The sequence below is a fragment of the Gracilinanus agilis genome, chromosome 1 (genome assembly GCF_016433145.1).
Source record: "Gracilinanus agilis isolate LMUSP501 chromosome 1, AgileGrace, whole genome shotgun sequence".
NCBI lineage: Eukaryota > Metazoa > Chordata > Mammalia > Didelphimorphia > Didelphidae > Gracilinanus > Gracilinanus agilis.
In genome coordinates, this window is record NC_058130.1 from 102,235,298 (window position 1) to 102,253,433 (window position 18,136).

General features: G+C 32.9%; 1 protein-coding gene across 1 annotated transcript in view; it reads left to right on the top strand.

The window, feature by feature from the left end:
- Positions 1 to 18,136, top strand: part of LOC123248053 (migration and invasion-inhibitory protein-like) — a 132,696-nt gene that overhangs the window by 81,979 nt on the left and 32,581 nt on the right. The window lies entirely within an intron of this gene.

Sequence of the window (18,136 nt, forward strand, 5' to 3'; positions counted from 1 at the left end):
TTGGGGTCCCAAATCCTGCTGCTCTCAGAAAGAGGTCACGGAGCTGCCAATGACTTGATGGGTGCCCCAAACTTGCTTTATTTCTTTTTAGCTGGCTTCGGCGCTATAGGTGGTGTGTGTGGATGGGGTGGGGGTGGGGTGGTTGCTCAGCCCCTGTTTTAGTGAGAGCTGTTTCACCCCTTTATAGCCTGGAAATGTCCCAATTCCACATAACTTCCACGTTGCACCCTGTTGTGGGGTTCCTCCATTCGTCTGGTCTTGTTTTTATGTCCCCTTTAGGAGTCTTGTGTGTTTCGGTCAGGAGAGGTTAAGAGCTGCTTTTTACTCTGCCGCCATCTTAACCCAGAAACCCAGGGGGAACTTTTAAGTTACACACATTTGGGGATAAAATGAAAAGAGGACAAAACCAATGTTCCAAAGACTGCTAGGCACATTGACAAAAAGTCATTTAGGGGCAGTCCCGTTTCGCATAAGAGTGTACATTTAAAACAAATGCTTTCAACTCCCCATAGTTCAATCAACTATACCCCAAAGTTCATTTTGGATCTTCTTGATGCAGTGTAGCTTTATGCAGGCATCTTCATGGTGTCTTCTCCAAACAGGTTCATTGTCTGGATTCTTGGGAGGTGGCAAATTTCTTATCCTGAAATTACTCTCAAAAGAATTTAGACTTTACATTATAGATTACAAAACATACATTCTCCCCTGAAGAGGGTTAAGGCTAACATCAAGATCACCTAAGGATACATGGCTGATTTTTGGGGTCGTGTGAATCAATTGTCAAAAGAAATTTAAAAAAATTTTAATATCCAAATAAAATAGAGAAGAGAGAGAAAAAAATAACTTGTGAATGAAATGCAAACTATCAAATTATTATGTGCAAAAATGTAAGGAAAAATAAACTTATATTAGGTCCTTGAATCAAGGCCCAAGTAAAGTGATTTAAGCAATGATATAATTACTTATTCAATAACCACGGTTACAGAAAGTTGCCAAACTTATAAGAGAAAGAAAGGACCAAAATTTTTTGTGAGAAAGAGAAGTGTCTATCCCTGGTCTGATTTGCCTGCACTTCTCAGGGATACAGTGAGCCATGATGATGGCCAACCTTTGGTAATTAACTCGGATGAAGCACAAGGAAGTCCAGCCTCTAATATATGTCAGAAAAGCTGCAACCCCCAACCCCACACTAAGTTTAAGTCCTTCAATATTGGTAGGAGAAAGTTTTGTCAATCATTCCTGGATTGGTATAGTCTTTTTTGACCTTGTGGTGCTAGGTACTGTGCAGTTTATCACCAATCCCATTGGTCTGGGTGGTCTCCTTAACTTTGCAGTTCTTTTGTACCCTTCTCCTAGAATCAGACAGAATCATTAATTATAGTCCCATAATATTTACCAATTCATGGCAGGTTTCCATAGACTAAGGCTTTGTGGGTATGCATTAATATTAAACATATTATTGTAAAATCAAAAAAGGATTAATAGTGATAATATGTACTTTAAGTACAAAAAATGAGAAAAAGTGAAAAAAGTAAATTATTCTATAAAAAATTAAAAGGAAAAGCAGTAAGAAAATTAAAAATTCAGGGAAAATACAATTTTTAAGTAAAAATGTTTTAAAAATCAAAATTATATATATATATATATAGCTTAATTTTAGTGAAAGGTTTTTATCCAAAGATCAGATCAATTTATGAATAAAACAAAACATCAAACCCCATATTATAATTATTCTGGGGTATTTTTTGTTTCTTTGTATTTGTAATCAGTTATTCCAATTGATGTTGAGAAATTAAACAAATAAATTAATTTACAAGAGGTTCAAAATAACTTTCATTGAAACAACACTTGGGGTGGGTATAGTTTCTTAAGTAAACAGTGGAACATGTTTGCTTCCTATATACATTCAAAATTCTGGGCCTTCGATTATTATATAACTTTGATTTGATTATGGCAAAAGAAGGGAAGGAAGTATAACCTTGTTTGACTTCAAGTAAGAGTCACAGGTGATTTATCAATGATATCTTTCTTTTGAATCCAAATCAATGATCCATAAATGAGTAATATCAGTTGCAAATCCAATGACTTTTACCTTAAACAGTAATTATTACCAATAGATTTGAAAGGTTTCTAAGATTTACATACACAATGAAAAACTCTAATGTTATAAATTATGATAAACAAAATTTCTTTTCAACAATTTCTCAATGTTTAAACTATCTGGTAATTCTTTCCAGTAATACAGAAAAAGAGTTAACAACTTTGCTTGGAATTAAGTTTTCATTAATGTTATCTTGATTAGAGATGGTTAAGAAGATTGAGGGTTAAGGCAGGAGCTGGTTAGTCTCTTAACTCATTGTGATAGTCAATTTACTTTAAACTTTTAGTTCACATTATAAAACAAATATTATTGTAAATATGTATGATCAATTTTTAACAAATAGCTTTTACACATAGTTTACATTTGAAAATAGGTTTTCAGTTTTCACAAAGTAAGGTACATGTTTTGATAACATTCAATAACCATATTGTTAAAACCCAATATTTGTATCAGTGTTGCTTGCAACATTATTGTCCACTTCACATAAAAATTCAATGAGGCTGCTAATTACAACATTTAAATTCTAAATTTACTGTAAGGAAGGAGTTAATAAATTTGTTAGAAGTTCTAAGTTTTTTGAAACAAGGAGATTTCCTTTCCTCAGTAGTAGTTTTTTTTATCCTCTATGACTATTTAAATTATGGTACTTGTAAGATTAACATGTTTTGATCTTGATATAAAATTACTATTCATTGATATTGATTTAAAACTTCAAAATTTGCAACCAGGTACCTTGAAATATTCCTACATTTGCAAATAATAGACTTGTAGACTTATTTCAGGTCCATTAGGATTACTGAGATGATCAATTTTTCTAGTTAAATGCCTTCTTCAATTACTCTGTTATAATATTGACAAGCTTGTTTATTAGTTATAATTGCATGAAAATCACTGCAAAGTAAAGACATCCTAATAATATTAATGCTATCACGAGTACATATTATCTATGAAACCAAATTATTTTGAGGGTTATGCATTTTATTATAATTTTATATTCTGGATTTGAATGCATTACTACAAATCATAAATATTATGAGAATACAATCTATTCAATTAAACTTTAAGGACTTGTGAAATAGTAAACATAGGAGACATAATTTGACTAGAATCTAGTACCTTAAAGCTTAGATTTGAATTGCCGCAATAATTATTTTTTGCATTTTCTAATATTACTTGAAATAGAGATAACTACTTAAGTTGAGCCAGATTTCTGAAAGTTACAAAATTAATGTTAGCTTCTTATTAATTGTTTCACTTTACTGAGTTTGAGTTGATGTTATAACTGTCACTCTTCAATAATTGTTATTCTTCCCTGTTTCTAAAAACAATTATAGTGAGAGTCTCTCCCTCCTATGTGTAGAAGGGGTTAAATTATTTTTGAAACACTTCCAAGGCTACAGTTGCTTTTTTCCAGCTGTATAGCCTGATCTGTTTAACTCTTTAGTTATTGCACTCATAAAATTTGCATGATTAGTTTAAAACCTTGATGATTTATCACTTCCAAATGAATATTAATTTAAACTTCCCTTCATCCAAATTATCCCTAATTAAATATTTCTTTTAAATCATGAACTAGTATCCTTATATACTTTGCACTTATAATTTGCAATCCTCAAATTCATTTTGATAAGCATTTTTGGCAAATTTGATTATTTAAATCCATATTTCACACACTGCAAATCTTAATAGATAACTTTCCCAATATATTTTTTGTGTATATTTGAAATTAACTGAAATTCCATTTTATAACTGGTAGACAATAAATTTATACTATACCATCAGCACTTATTCAAAACTGATGGTTCTGATTAGCTAAGAAAGTTTTAAATTACACTTCTGTACTTCATAACATAATTCAGAATCCTTGCTTTTTGTCTGAATAAGTTTTTCTTAGATTGTGTTTACAATCCGTGGTAATTTTGATTAAATATACATTTCAGTATTTAACCTGTTGATATAATTTGGTGGTGGGATCAAATTTTCCCCTTTTATTGTCTTATGATTTCTTTGTTCCTTCTCTTATGGCCAGTAAGAAATGGAAGAAGAAATGTAGACAAATTATCTTGTTGATTCTCACCTTAATGAGAGCAGAGAATATGATTTCTTTTAATCAATTAAATTATCTTAGAGTTTAAAACACTCAGAAGTCCATTAGAAATGTTATTTTTCTGAATTTTTCAAACTCCTTTGTCTGTCTTTCCCATTCCTCTGGAATGAATGAGAAAGAGAGATATTTATTTTCTCCACAATTCCACTGTGATCACAAACAAAACCATAAAGCTTATATTACAAACAGATCATAGACACATAAACATAACATATAGACACACAGACTGATCAAAAACATATTCCCCGGGCATTTCATGCATACTCTAACAAATATAAGACATCCTATCCACAGATCAATAAACCACATCTTTCATTGCTAAAGAAATCTGGAGAGAAAAGAAAGTTTATTATTCAGAAAAACAGTTAATTCTAGCAAGGAACTGGTTAAGCTAGGATGAATTCTTGGATGAATCTAGTCATTGGTGGGGCCAATGGTTTGCCTCCTTTCCATCTTCCCTGAAATCTTGTCAGGTAATCTGTGACCATTTTGATGGAATTTGGAATTGCGATTTTTCTTCCAGTGGTAGCGTTTTTCACATGGCATTGGAACAAAAATTTTGTACAGTCTTTGAGCCCTTAATTATTTCAGAATATATTTTTCCTGTCATGGCTGCCTCCATGGCTATATCCTCCATATGAGCTGGGGTAAAGTTCTCAGAAGCTTTCACATACTCATTAATAATCCCATATTTTTTGACATTTTGAAGCATGCTCTGACACACCTCACTGGCATTGTCATAGTCAAATATTTTGACTATTATCTGGATTGCATATTCATCAATTGTATATTTTTTTTACTTCCTGATTTAATCCTTTTATAAAATGTGTTTATATTTCCTCTGGGCCTTATCTAATCTTGGTCAAACCTGTGGACAGTTTCTTGGTTACAGGGATTCTTTTCCATACCTCTAAGGCACACTTCTCACATTGAATTAGAGCTTTTCCAGGTAAGTTAATCTGATCAGTATGTAATTCCCATTCATCTTTTCCAAGTAACATTTCTTTTTTTTAAACCCTTAACTTCTGTGTATTGGCTCCTAGGTGGAAGAGTGGCAAGGGTGGGCAATGGGGGTTAAGTGACTTGCCCAGGGTCACACAGCTGGGAAGTGTCTGAGGCTGGATTTTAACCTAGGACCTCCTGTCTCCAGGCCTGACTCTCAATCCATTATGAATGGCTGCCTTCTGTTTTTCCAATTCATCAAATTCTGATTTCCAAAAAAGGTAGTCCCCTCCAGAAAGGGAATATTTTGCTGTGTGATTCCAATCAAATGGGGTTATCCAAAGACACCCTAAATTCTCCACCAAAGTTAAAGTGTATGGAGAAGCAGGATCATATGAAGCAGAAGCTGTCTTAATTTCTTTTAACACTTTGTAAGGAAGAGACTCCCATGTGGGAGCTACTTCTTCATCATCATCCAATTCATCTGTTCTAAAAATAACTGGGAAACAGAATGACATGTTTCTTTCCTTCTGAACATTTTGTAATGCTCCTTTAAACACTATATTCCAGGGCTGTGGCTGTGGAGCTAGAGCTTCAAGCAGTGAAGGCTCCTCTGCTTTTATCTCTATTTCTTCTTTTGAAAAAAGGTTTTTACATGGGGGCAAGGTCCACTGCTAGTGGCTTTTTTATTCGAATTTTAAAGCCTCATTTTGATTTATTATGAGCCACTTCCTCCTCCTCTGATTCTAACACTGAAACCTTAAATATTTTGTTCTCTGAATTCTGACCAGATAACAAAGTTGTTTTTTCAGCAGCTGATGAAATTTTTTCTGGCACTTGTTCTGATCCATGCTCAGAATAATAATTTTTAAAATCATTGCCAACTTTTTACCAGAATTCTAAGGGAATCCATGGGCTACAATTTTGGATAAGATCAAGAAACTTAATGAGCTATTCTTTACTTATTTTTACTCCCCATTTCCTGAGGGTGTGCTGAGTTATATCAATAAAAAGATTTCTTTCCTTTGATTCACTCTGTCCCATCCTGTTAATCTATTCTTTTACTTCTAGTGTCTTCCCGTAAGGAAAGAGTTCTGAAAATTCTGGATTTCTTGCCCTTCTTTGGGTAAAAACTAAACCATCATAATTTGGAAGTTGTCTGAGGGGAAGAGAAAATATTTACCTGTATACAGTGTTCCAACATCCCTGTTCCAGTGTCAAATTTCAAGATCTATTTATCATCTCTGATAAGGACAGCTTAGTTGATAAAAAAACAGGGCACAGGAGATGATCTTGACTTTTAACTCATAGCTGCTTCTCCTAAATGCCATTGAGTCACAAGTTTATTATATATGAAAATTCAAACTCTCTTTCACCCAAAAGAGTGTTTTACAGCTTCGTAGACATTGAAATGATTTTAGACAACACATGGAAACCTCAGAAACTTCAAGGTGAAGATAAGAACCAGGCTGGACCTTCAGCTATGTGATTATCAACAAGGTAAGTCTGAGAATACTTTTCTCTGGGACAAAATGCCCCTGATAAACTAAGGTTTCATCTTTGGGTTGCCAAGCAACTACATTTCTGCCAAAAGGGAAGAATGTTAACCTCTTGACTACTGGTTTGCTAAGACCTTAATGCTTTTCAATAAGGTTACAATACTTTTCAACAAGAAAGGGTGTGGATCACAAAAGGGGTCAAAAGAGGAGACTTAGATTTTTATCTATTTGAGACTCTGTTTCTCTTATTTACTTCCCATAGAAGATCTTAAAGGAAGACAATTTTAGCCAGAGGAGTAAGTTAGACTTCCTTGAGGAAGGAATATTGCATTTTGGCTTTCTAACATGCATAAGAAACCTGAAGAAAAAAAAGAAAAGAAGGAATGCTTGTAGGCTTACGAAATTACTTGAGCAAAAGTATCGTGTGTAATATGACAATGTATAATTTAGGAGAGAGACTTTTTCCAGATGGGTTAAAACATAGATTTCCTAAAAGGAATTAATTTGAGATGAAGTGAGAAGAGTAGTATAGTATCATATTATGAAAGGCCTGAAATGCCAGGCAGAGGAGTTTACACTTTATTTAGTATACAAATAGGTAAAGACTGAAGAATGTTTAAAAGAGAGATGACAAGATATGTTGAATAAAAATATAATATAAGTCATATGAAAGATGGATTGCATTAAGAAGAGTCTGCAGTTGGAAGACCAGAAAGGACACTATTTAAATTGTTTAATTGAAAGAAAATGAGGGTTAGTACTAGAGAGCTGAAAGCATCATCTTCATCATCATCACCACCATTATCAATAAACATATTTCACACCTACTATATGGCAAGTAGATGCTAAACAGTGGGGTTGCAAAATTACTGTGTCTGTTCTCAAGTTGTCTACAATCTAACATGGAAAAAACAAGCAAACAAAATACCAAAGGAAGTTATACAGGATATATAGAGTGAGATTCATATTGCAGAGATTGTTTCAAGATGCAGAGAGGGGTTCAGGCTTCAGCTCAGAATTCCAAAGGGTCCCTCGAGAACTCTGAGAGAGGGGGCTATAAAAGGCAGTTGGTGACCTGGGATTGGAGGAGGCAGGTCACTCTGCTTGCTGGGTCTTGGGTGCTGGGTTGCTCTTGGGGCTTGAGGCTTGAATCTGAGCAAAGCCATTTTAGTTCCTAACTGCCAACTTGCTTTACCTGGGTTTGACATCCAACAACATCACAGTTTACATCTGTTTAGTTATTTAGATATAAAAGAAGACTATTTATAGGGTTAGAGAGAAGATCAGCTATTCAAGTTACTTTTTCCCTTTGGGGGGAGGGGCTGCTTGGACATAACAGTTTGAGGGCTTCCCAGACTTTATCAATCCTTATTCCATCTCCCTTCCTTCCCATTCCTGCCTATTATTAAACCATTTATGAGTTGGGAACAGTGCCTAGTTATAATTTGGGAATATACTCACAACCTCCTCGAGTCGAGTTCTTCCTGTAAATCCTATCCTCTGTGGCTGTGAGTTTCTAAGACATCAAGTTTTCCCTATTTTATCCTGTAGGGAATAATTCAGAGAAAGATATAGTCATAAGAAGTTTTGCCTTTCTCCACTTATCATCTTGGCCCAGAAGATATCAGATCAACCTCCATATTGTAACTGACTTTCTAACTGCCTAGTGGGAGGGGGGAAATGAAAGAGCACTTTGACAAGATCCTACCCCTCCCTTCAGCCAAGCCTGTTTGTGTGTGTGTTCCTCCATAGACCAAAAGATCAGAGAGATTTGATAGCTACTGACCCCTGATATCTTATAGCTTCCCCAATACAATAATAGGGAAAGAACTTCAATGAAGAGATGTGAAACTAATTTTTATTAGAAAGAAAAGAGTAGATTTGAGGGCTGTTGTAGAGATGGATTTAATAGGACCTCTCTTATATCTGATTGAATAAGAAAGATGGGGGACAATTTTTTAAAAAAGATAGCCTTAAAGTTACAAATAAAAGAGATTTGTGCCATTAGTGAATTACCAAAAGAGTTAAGTAAGAAGACTCTTCAAGTTTGAGGACAACACTCCAATATTACAAGTTGTGGGAAAATTACAGATCTGTAATTAGAAGATAGATTTCCTTCCTCAGAGTCCTATACACCAGTGGATGGAAAGATCTTTAAAAAAATGTCACAGATATTGGAGGTATCTAAAGAGGTCACTAATTTTACCTCTTCTCTGGGGGAAAGATTTTGAATAAATTATCAGTATTAATTGGTCCATAATTAACAATATATTAATGACATAATTTTGTTTCATTCAGTCGAAGGTAGTCCACAGCATTTGCAGAAGAAAACTCCTTGCCTAAACAGAAACTCAGTGTGAAAAATTCAAATCATTGAAAAGCCCCTATTGTATCCTGAGAATTGTATAATAACCAAGAGCTAAGAGCATAAGAATGCTTCCACCACTTAGGAAAAAGAGAAACATGTCTTAGTATCTGTTGGCTGAATACTCTATCTGTAATTTAATTTCTATTGTAGCACATTACAGAAAGTTTAAGCTGCAGAAATATGAGCAGGATCTTAGTGTCATCATCTGACAGGCTGTTCAGCTTAAACTTAATGGAAAGAAGAATAACAAAATAACTAGATATGTTGGGATCTAGTTACTGCATTATCCACTAAAGAGAAGACAGGTCTACCTCAGGTTCTGCACCAGTTAATAAATCATCAAAATATAATTTATTATAAAGTATTTTCCATCCTTGTGTTAGTCCTGAGACATGAACCCTGAGGACAGAATTATAGTGAACTTTTAATATACTTAATAAGAACTGTAACATTATTTCCTTTGCCCTTTCAATTCCTTGACAACTCTATAGGATTAGAACATTAATGAAGATAAAAAATTATTGAGAATATTTTTTCAAAAGTTCTATTTCAAAATATCTTAGTAGAAACAGATTTTTTTTCAAAATATAAAGCCTATCTTCAATGATGACCAAAACAAATGCAAAAACATGGCAATATAAAGCTCATGACAATAAAAATTCATTTGTCTAAAAGTCAAATTCATATATGCCTGAACATTTGGAAAAGAATGGAACTCAATACACTTATTAGAAGACAAACCCTAGAATTCAAAGCATATTCCCTATACACTTTAGAAGGGAAAAGCTAAATAAATCTAGATCATAATAAGAAAGAATATGAATAACATTTAACTTGATGTCCAGCAATATTAGTTGAGGCTTTGTGGGTGGGAGATTTTTCTCTTAATATTACTCCCATTTCTATTGGTTCTTAGAACACCAAGTTTTCTCCCAATCTGTTCTTTTCTTTGAAGTTAGGAAACCAGTTACTTTTGAGCTTGTCCTTCTCAGTCTTGCCTTTCTTCCTTTAGAGTGAACAAAGGGACAAGAAATATCTGTTTCTCTGTTTCTGTCTCAATCTTGGCTCCTGTTTCTCTGATTCTGTTTCTGTTTCTGTTTTTATGCATGTGTTTCCTCTTCTTCCTCCTCCTTTTTCTTGTTCTTTATCTTCCTTTTGTTAATCTCCTCCTTCTTCTCTTCTTCCTCTTTTTCTCCTCTTCTTTCTTTGAGCCTCTTTCATTCTTCCACAGCAAAATTATTTCTTCATATTATAGAATTAAATTCTTTCTCACTGCCTAGAGAATCACAAGAATATTGGCCCTCAACACATTTAGAATTTGTCAGGATCATAAAGAGATGGTAGATGGTACCTACTTCAAGTAGGTATTCTCTTTGGAATAACATCTAGTTTTTATGTTCATTAATCTCATCAATGTATGTCCTCCCTCTATCATTTCAGGTAGGTACCATTATATTCACAAATTATCAGCATGATTTGTCTATACTTTCCAAAAATATTTCACAAAAGATCCACCAAGTATCCTCAGGAATTTTCTCTAAGGTTCTTGATTTGCTTTGTTAATGATGGAACAGCAGTTGTACCAGATTCTTGCTACCTGACCTGCTCTTTCTATGTGTTCTCATATCTCTCATAGCCTAGCTGTAACTATACCTCCCTTTTACAATTCTTCATTATTATTGTTGCATCCTCCTCTTTCCTGCTATTCTCTAAGCTATCTTTTTCATTATCCTTTGCATGACCTACCACTTAATTTCTTTGGATACTGTGTTATCCTATGTTTTGTAGCCATAACTCCATTTCTGGAATAATATTAATGTTCAGCCTATATGCATAGAATTTATTAGCTGTCTTCCCCCAGTCTCAGCTCAATAACAAACACCTAATGGAAAATATCTATTGATTCATGAAGAAATGGAATTCTTACCTTCTCTTTTTGATTCAGGCTAATTTTGTGGGCACTACAGGTTGAACTCTGAAGATGTTTGGTTAATAATTCTTTCATGTGGGGAAAAGACTTGGATAGTCCTGGGATGACAGGATTTTTAAGGATTAAGGTGAATGTAATTTGTGAATTCTGAAGAAAATTTTTGAAACAAGTGTTTTGAAAAATTTTAGAGGCTGTATGAAATAATATTTATTCCAAGATACAGTTATAGGTTATTGAGAGAGAATGTCTTGAAAATGAGACTATGGATGGGCATTCCTTCCTTCTATCTTTCTTATTCTAAATAGGTTTATACCAGAGAATCCAAATACAGTTCACAATAATGTATACTTTCAGAAAGAAATTATTTCATTTTCCTGTGATTTTAACTTTATAAAAAAGACTCTGAAGCTGGTAATCAAAATTTTTCAAATGACTCAAAACAAATTAGCCTAATATATAAATAGTGAATACAATCACCATCTTCAAATAGTTGAAAATATGTTGCCTAGAAAAAAGTGATTATCTCTGTTTTACATAATTGCAGGAGGTATAATTATAAATAGTGAATGAATGTTATATAAACAGATGTTTCATTTATTAAATGGAAGACATCTCTACCAATTAGAGTTATAAAAATATGAAATGTTCTGCTTCTTTTAACATGAATTCCCTACCATTCTATGTATATAAGTCAGCTATGGACATCTGATCTTTGCATGTCATGGAAGGGATTCTGCTCTGAGTTGGATGCTCGAAATAAATTAATATACAAAATCACTGGATCTTGACACCAAATCACAGATGTCGAAGGGACATGAAAAAGTTACCCCATTAACTCCTGCCTGACCAGTCACCTCATCTCTACTAAAAATATAGTGAAAGACAAATTTCTTGGTAACATATCATGTGCATTCAAATTCTTAAATACATTCCTAGGGATGAAAGTGATGATTTATTGAAAAATGGTACATATGTTAGGCATCAAATAAATCTTATGACACAAAGGTCTGATTCCCTCTAGGTCTTCAAGTCATTTGTTCTCAGTTTCATGGCATTGGTGTCCAGAATGACCTTTTTTCACTCTCTGGGATATTCACTCTTTCATTCTTTGAAATGGATCCCATAAATATAGTCCACAAGTTTGGCTATGAATGGAGGAAGGGTATGAAACAAGCAGAATATCTTCACACTTAGATTTTATATTTCTTTGTAGTAACTAGTAACTCAGAGGGTGCTGATTAATTGACTGATGCATAATAATGTGTTACAAAATCTGCAAAAAAGAAACCTCACAATGCTACTGATGAATCACATTCATATTTCTATGTTGTAGCTGATTTCTGACAGTTTGAAAGGCCTTGGCAAATATAGTCTCTTTCTCTTAGATTTACTTTCTTATTTTAATGTGTAATCTTTTCAGGGTGAGCATTCCTTTTAATGAAATATATGACAATGCATTCATGCCTACCCATCTGTGTAACTCTTGTCCATACCTTTAAAAACTCACTGGGTATATTCTTTCAGCTTTTTGACATCTTGACTAGATTTCTTGACATTTGTGCACATCAATGGGACATATGGACTGTTTATTAGTTATTGTTCAGTCAGGGACAGTTTTCTGGCCATATCTCCCTTTTATGACATTATTTTAGTATTAGAGATATTAAAGACATCTAACTGTACCATAAAGCCTTTTAGCAAAAGACTACGAAAGGAATCCAGATTAAAGCCTAAGGCTCTCTTCATAAGATAATATTTTCCTTCTATTTATTTTGTACATACCAGTACAGTTTTTAATAACTTTTTTCTGACATTTTGTAATCCATATTCTCTCCTTTCTTCTTACCCTTCTCCCCTTCCCAATATGGCAGGTAACATGATAGGTCATACATGTATTTCCATGTCCATATTTCCATTTTCATTGTGTTCTGAAAAGACACATATTACATTAGAGAAACCTTCATGGAAGAAATAAAATGAAGAATGGTATGGTTCAATCTACATTCAGACTCTGGCAGTTTCTTCTGTGACGGTTAATTGAATTTTACATCATGAATCGCTTGGAGTTGCCCTGGATGCTTTCTTTGCAGGTAATAATTTATTCGCAGTTGATCATCATTTAATATTCTTCTTTTTTTAATATTGTTCTTAATGTATGCAACATCTTCTTGGTTCTAGTGTCTCATTTCTTTAAATAAGGCCAGGCTTTTGGTGAAAATATTTTTCAAAAATGCATTTATTTATTTTTTCAGTTACATATAGAAACCATTTTTTTAAAACCTTTAACTTTCTGTGTATTAGCTCCTAGGTGGAAGAGTGGTAAGGGTGGGCAATGGGGGTCAAGCCACTTGCCCAGGGTCACACAGCTGGGAGGTGTCTGAGACCAGATTTGAACCCATGACCTCCCATCTCTAGGCCTGACTCTCAATCCACTGAGCTAACCAGCTGCACCTAGAAACCATTTTTGACATTGTTTTTCTGACATTTTAGGATTCAGATTTTCTCCCTCCCTCCCTCCCACTCCCTCTCTGAGGTAATAATGTTTTTATATAGGTTTTACCAAAACTTTTCATCCAATACATTTTTCCATATTCCTCATGTCATGGTAGAAGATGTATATCACAAATATTATAAAAACCCCATAAAAGAAACAAAGTAAATGATGTCATACTTTCATCTGTTGACAGACTCTGATGGTTCCTTCTTTGGTTGTGGAAAGCCTTTTCATCATAAGTCTCTTGTGGTTGTTTTGGAAACTTGCTTTGCTGATAATGGTTTAGTCCTTCACAGTTGATCATCATATATTATTTTTCTTATTGTATGGATTGTTCTCCTGGTTCTTCTCACTTAACTGTCTCACTTAATATAAGTTGAAGTTTTTTTTTTTTAACTCAACTGGTTTGTCATTTTTTATAGCACATTAATTTTCTATTACACCAAATCCCACAACTTGTTCATCAATTCCCCAATTGATGGACCTTCCTTCAGTTTCTAATTCTTTGCCAGAGAATAATATTCTTAAATGAATAAAATAAAGTAAAAAAATTGAAATTTTATTACAATTCATGTTTCATCTACTTTATTTTCAGTTTTTTGCTACCACAAAATATTCTGCTTTAAATATTTAGATAGCTATGGGAACATTCTTCTTAATAACTTCTGTGGGGTATGAACCTAGTAATAAAAATTATTAGTCAAAGGGTAAGAGCAGTTTAGTCATTTTATTTGTATAATTCAAAATTTCTTTTCAAATTATCTGTGCAAATTTACCATTCCAACAATAGAAAGACAATTTTCATACAGCTTCTTTAATACTGACTATTTCTATCCTTTATCAGGTTCACTAGTTGGCTTGGTATACAGTCATATTTCTGTCCTTTCTTGATATATATTTCTCTTTCTGTTAGTGATGTGAAGGATTCTTCCACATGATTTTGCTAATTTGTAGTTTATTAAAATTGTTAAAATTATTAAAATTGTGAATATCTTTTGGTAATGGCTTTCTCTTTCATAATGTTGTTAGTATAGCAATAGAGCTTTTTAATGAATTTTGGTAGATTTGTCATCTTATTCCATTTTTCCTTACTCCTTTTTTTGTAGTCTGTAAGAAACAGTGTGGTCAACCTTGCCATAGTCAATCTCTTCACTTGTGCATCTGAACCCTGCCTTCTTTCTTTTCAGGGTTTGACTCTGATCATTTACAAATTCTCTCATCTTAAATAATTTTCTTATAGTAATTTTTTGACTGTAGAATATAGTACAACAAACTACATGAAGCAGTGGATAAGCAACAAGGCCTGCAGTCAAGAAGATATGAGTTTAAATTTAGCCTCAGAAATTTACTATGTGACCCTGCTTAAGTCACTTAATTTTTGTTTGCTTCCATTTCATCATCCAAAAATGGGAGTAACAATACATTTCTCACAAGTTTTTTGTGAGGAACAAATGAGATAATATTGTAAAGTACATAGCATAATATCTGGCAGATATCAGGTGCTATAAAATTATTTTTGTAAATAATAATACTTAGATATCTACCATAATCAAAAACATTCTTTGTGACACTCTAATCTGCCCCAGTTATCAGTTTATGGCTCTTGTCCCTTTCACTGCCATATGCTAGAAAAGTTGACTATCATATCTACATATTCACCACATACTTTTCTGCACCTTAGAATTGGTTTTCTCATCCTACCACTCTACTAAAACTGCTTCCTTGAGGGTCACCAAAAACATTTTAACTGCTCAATGCAGTACTTTCCTAAATACAAAAAGTTACACACAGATTTTTTATATTATACCTATTGGCTAGGGGGAAATCAAGGGAATAAATATTTATATTGTGGTTATTCTTTGCAAGGCATTGTGCTATATTGTTGAACAATTCTTTAAGTCATTTTTGACTCTTCATGACCACTTTTGGAGTTTTCTTGGTAAAGATACTGTAGTGGTTTGCCATTCCTTTTTCTATGTCACTTTGTAGATGAAGAAACTGAGATTAATTAGGTTAAGTGACTCACTCAGGGTCTCAAAGGTATTAAGTGTCTGAGGGCTGATTTGAAAGTAGATCTTCCTCACTCTAGGCCCCTAAATTTATCCACTGTACTACCTAGATGCCCTAGCATTGTGCTAAGTGCTTTTCAAATATTTATTCAGGGACTCGAACAACAACAACATCCAGAACAACAGTGATGATGAAAAAAACGATGACATTACAATAGAGTGGTCACTAGGATTAAAAAAAAATAAGTTTATCAATGCAAGCAGTTGTCAGAGAAAAAATTACTAATAATTAGAAAAATAAAAATTACACCACAAATCCCTCATGTTGGCAAAGTTCAACTAATGACTTAACAAAAATAAACTGAAAATTTTTACAGCTCTAAAAACACACATATAAAATGAAAGAGGACTTTTAAGTATCTATGTGATTATGGAATAATAGGCCTGAAATATCATGGACTATATCCTTCTACCCCCTCAAGTTAATAATTTTATTTTGTAGGAATACATTGAGTAATAGGATGATATATATGTGTGTATATGTATGGAAATAGAGAATTAACTTAAAAAATGATATATTCAGATTAATAGATCAGCAAAGAGTGATTTTACATTTCAAAGAAGATATAAAAGAAAAAATAAACCTCCAATTAATGATAAATATTCAAGGTAATTGTTTAATGTTTATTTTTTGTTTAATGTTTAAATTAAATTAAATTTAAATTTAAAAAAATATTTAAATTTAAATAATTCAAATTAAATTAAATGTTTAATTTTTAAATAATATAAATAGAATATAAATTATGCTCCCAAACTGAAGAAAATATATTTACCATACTCTTTGTAGGGGACAAGTATAGACATATATAGACTTATATATCAATTAAAGATGTATAAAGTGCAGAAGGAAAACCATAGATCAATATTATTAACACATATTGCTTCAAATTATTTGAATTTTTTCAGATTATAGTAGTTTTCTGAAAATATCATCCATCCATTATGACCAAGTTGGATTAATACTAATAATGTCAATAACTTTCAACATTAAGAAAACAAGCAATATGATCATATTAAAACAAAAAAAGGTCCCAAATCCCATGATCATCAATAGAATCTAAAAAAAAGCAATTGACAAAGGATAACATTCATATTTTCTGAAAATCCTCCAAGATACAGACATAAGAGGATCTTTTATTTCACAGCATCAAAACATTTATCTAAATCATTATTGATTAGAGAAATGCAAATTAAAATACAACTGAGATTTCATCTAACAACTATGAGATTGGCTAAAACAATAAAATAACTAAATGATTAATGTTGGAGGGGATTTGGAAAATGAGGACACTATTACATTGTTGATAGAACTCTGAAATGATCTAGCTATTTTGGAGAACAATCTGGAAGTATACTCAAAGAGTAATAAAACCTTTGGACCCAGCCATATTACTATTATGTTTCTATCCTAAGATGAATAAGGAAAAGGATAATGAGACTGTGTTCTAACATATTGTGTTAGTTAAAAATCACCTGGGGTTCTATTTGGAAGGATTGTACTTCAATATAGTGTTTGACAAACTTCTGTGGACCTGTGGGGGTCTTAAAACTACATTTCCCATGGTCCAACGGTTTTCATGGGTTTCCTGTTTTGGATGATGTATTAAAGGTGAGGGACTGTTTTAAGTAGGGGGTAGTGACTTGGAACTTCCTCTTTAGTTACCTGAGCTTGAGGAGAGAGGAAGGTAAATGGCTGAGGTGAGGTTGGAATAGGTTTTTCTTACAGGCTTATGGTCAGTTTATCTCTATCAGCATGGCATTTATTAAAATACTATTCTCCCTTTTGATCTTGGCCCTCATCATTTTTAATCATAACAATATTTAGAACTGCTCTCTTTGTGGTGGCAAAGAACTGGAAACTGAAGGAATGTTCATTCATTGGGGAATGGTTGAGCAAGCTGATGTATATGGTTATAGTAGAATACTATTACTCCATAGAAATGACAAGGGTGGTTTCAGGAAAACCTAGAAAGACTTATATTAAGTGATACAAAATGAAGTGAAGAAAACCAGGATAATGTTGTATACAATAGCAACAATAATATATGATGATCAACTGTAATTGAAATATTAATAATGGAAGGAAAGTGGACAACTCTAAGGGATTCATGGGGAAAAAAATAAAGAAATATCCACCACCATAGAAGGAGCAGATGGCATCTGAATGTAGATTAAAATGCAACATTCTTCAATATTTTTCCTTCATGAATTTTTCTCTATGGTAAGCAATGTGTGTCATGTTTCACAATATAATGAACAGGGAAATAAATACTATGTGTTAATATATGTAAAACTTATATTATCTGCTTTCCAACGGAGGGGAGTAAGGATGGGAAGTAGGAGAGAACATGTAATCTGTGAAAATAAAACTGAGAAACTAAAGAAAAATCTATCAAAGGCTCCAAATAAGCAAAATATGCAAAAGCAATACACTATTACCTTTCCTAATAAATATAAAACAAAAGTATCAATGTCCCCTCTTCTTGCTAATATTTGTAATAGAATTAGAAAATTTGAAATAGTCATGACAAGAGAAATAAATTTAAAGTGTCAATGTAAGTGGAATAGAAAAATAATCCCTATTTGCTACTTACATAATAGATTAATAAGAATATATATATATATA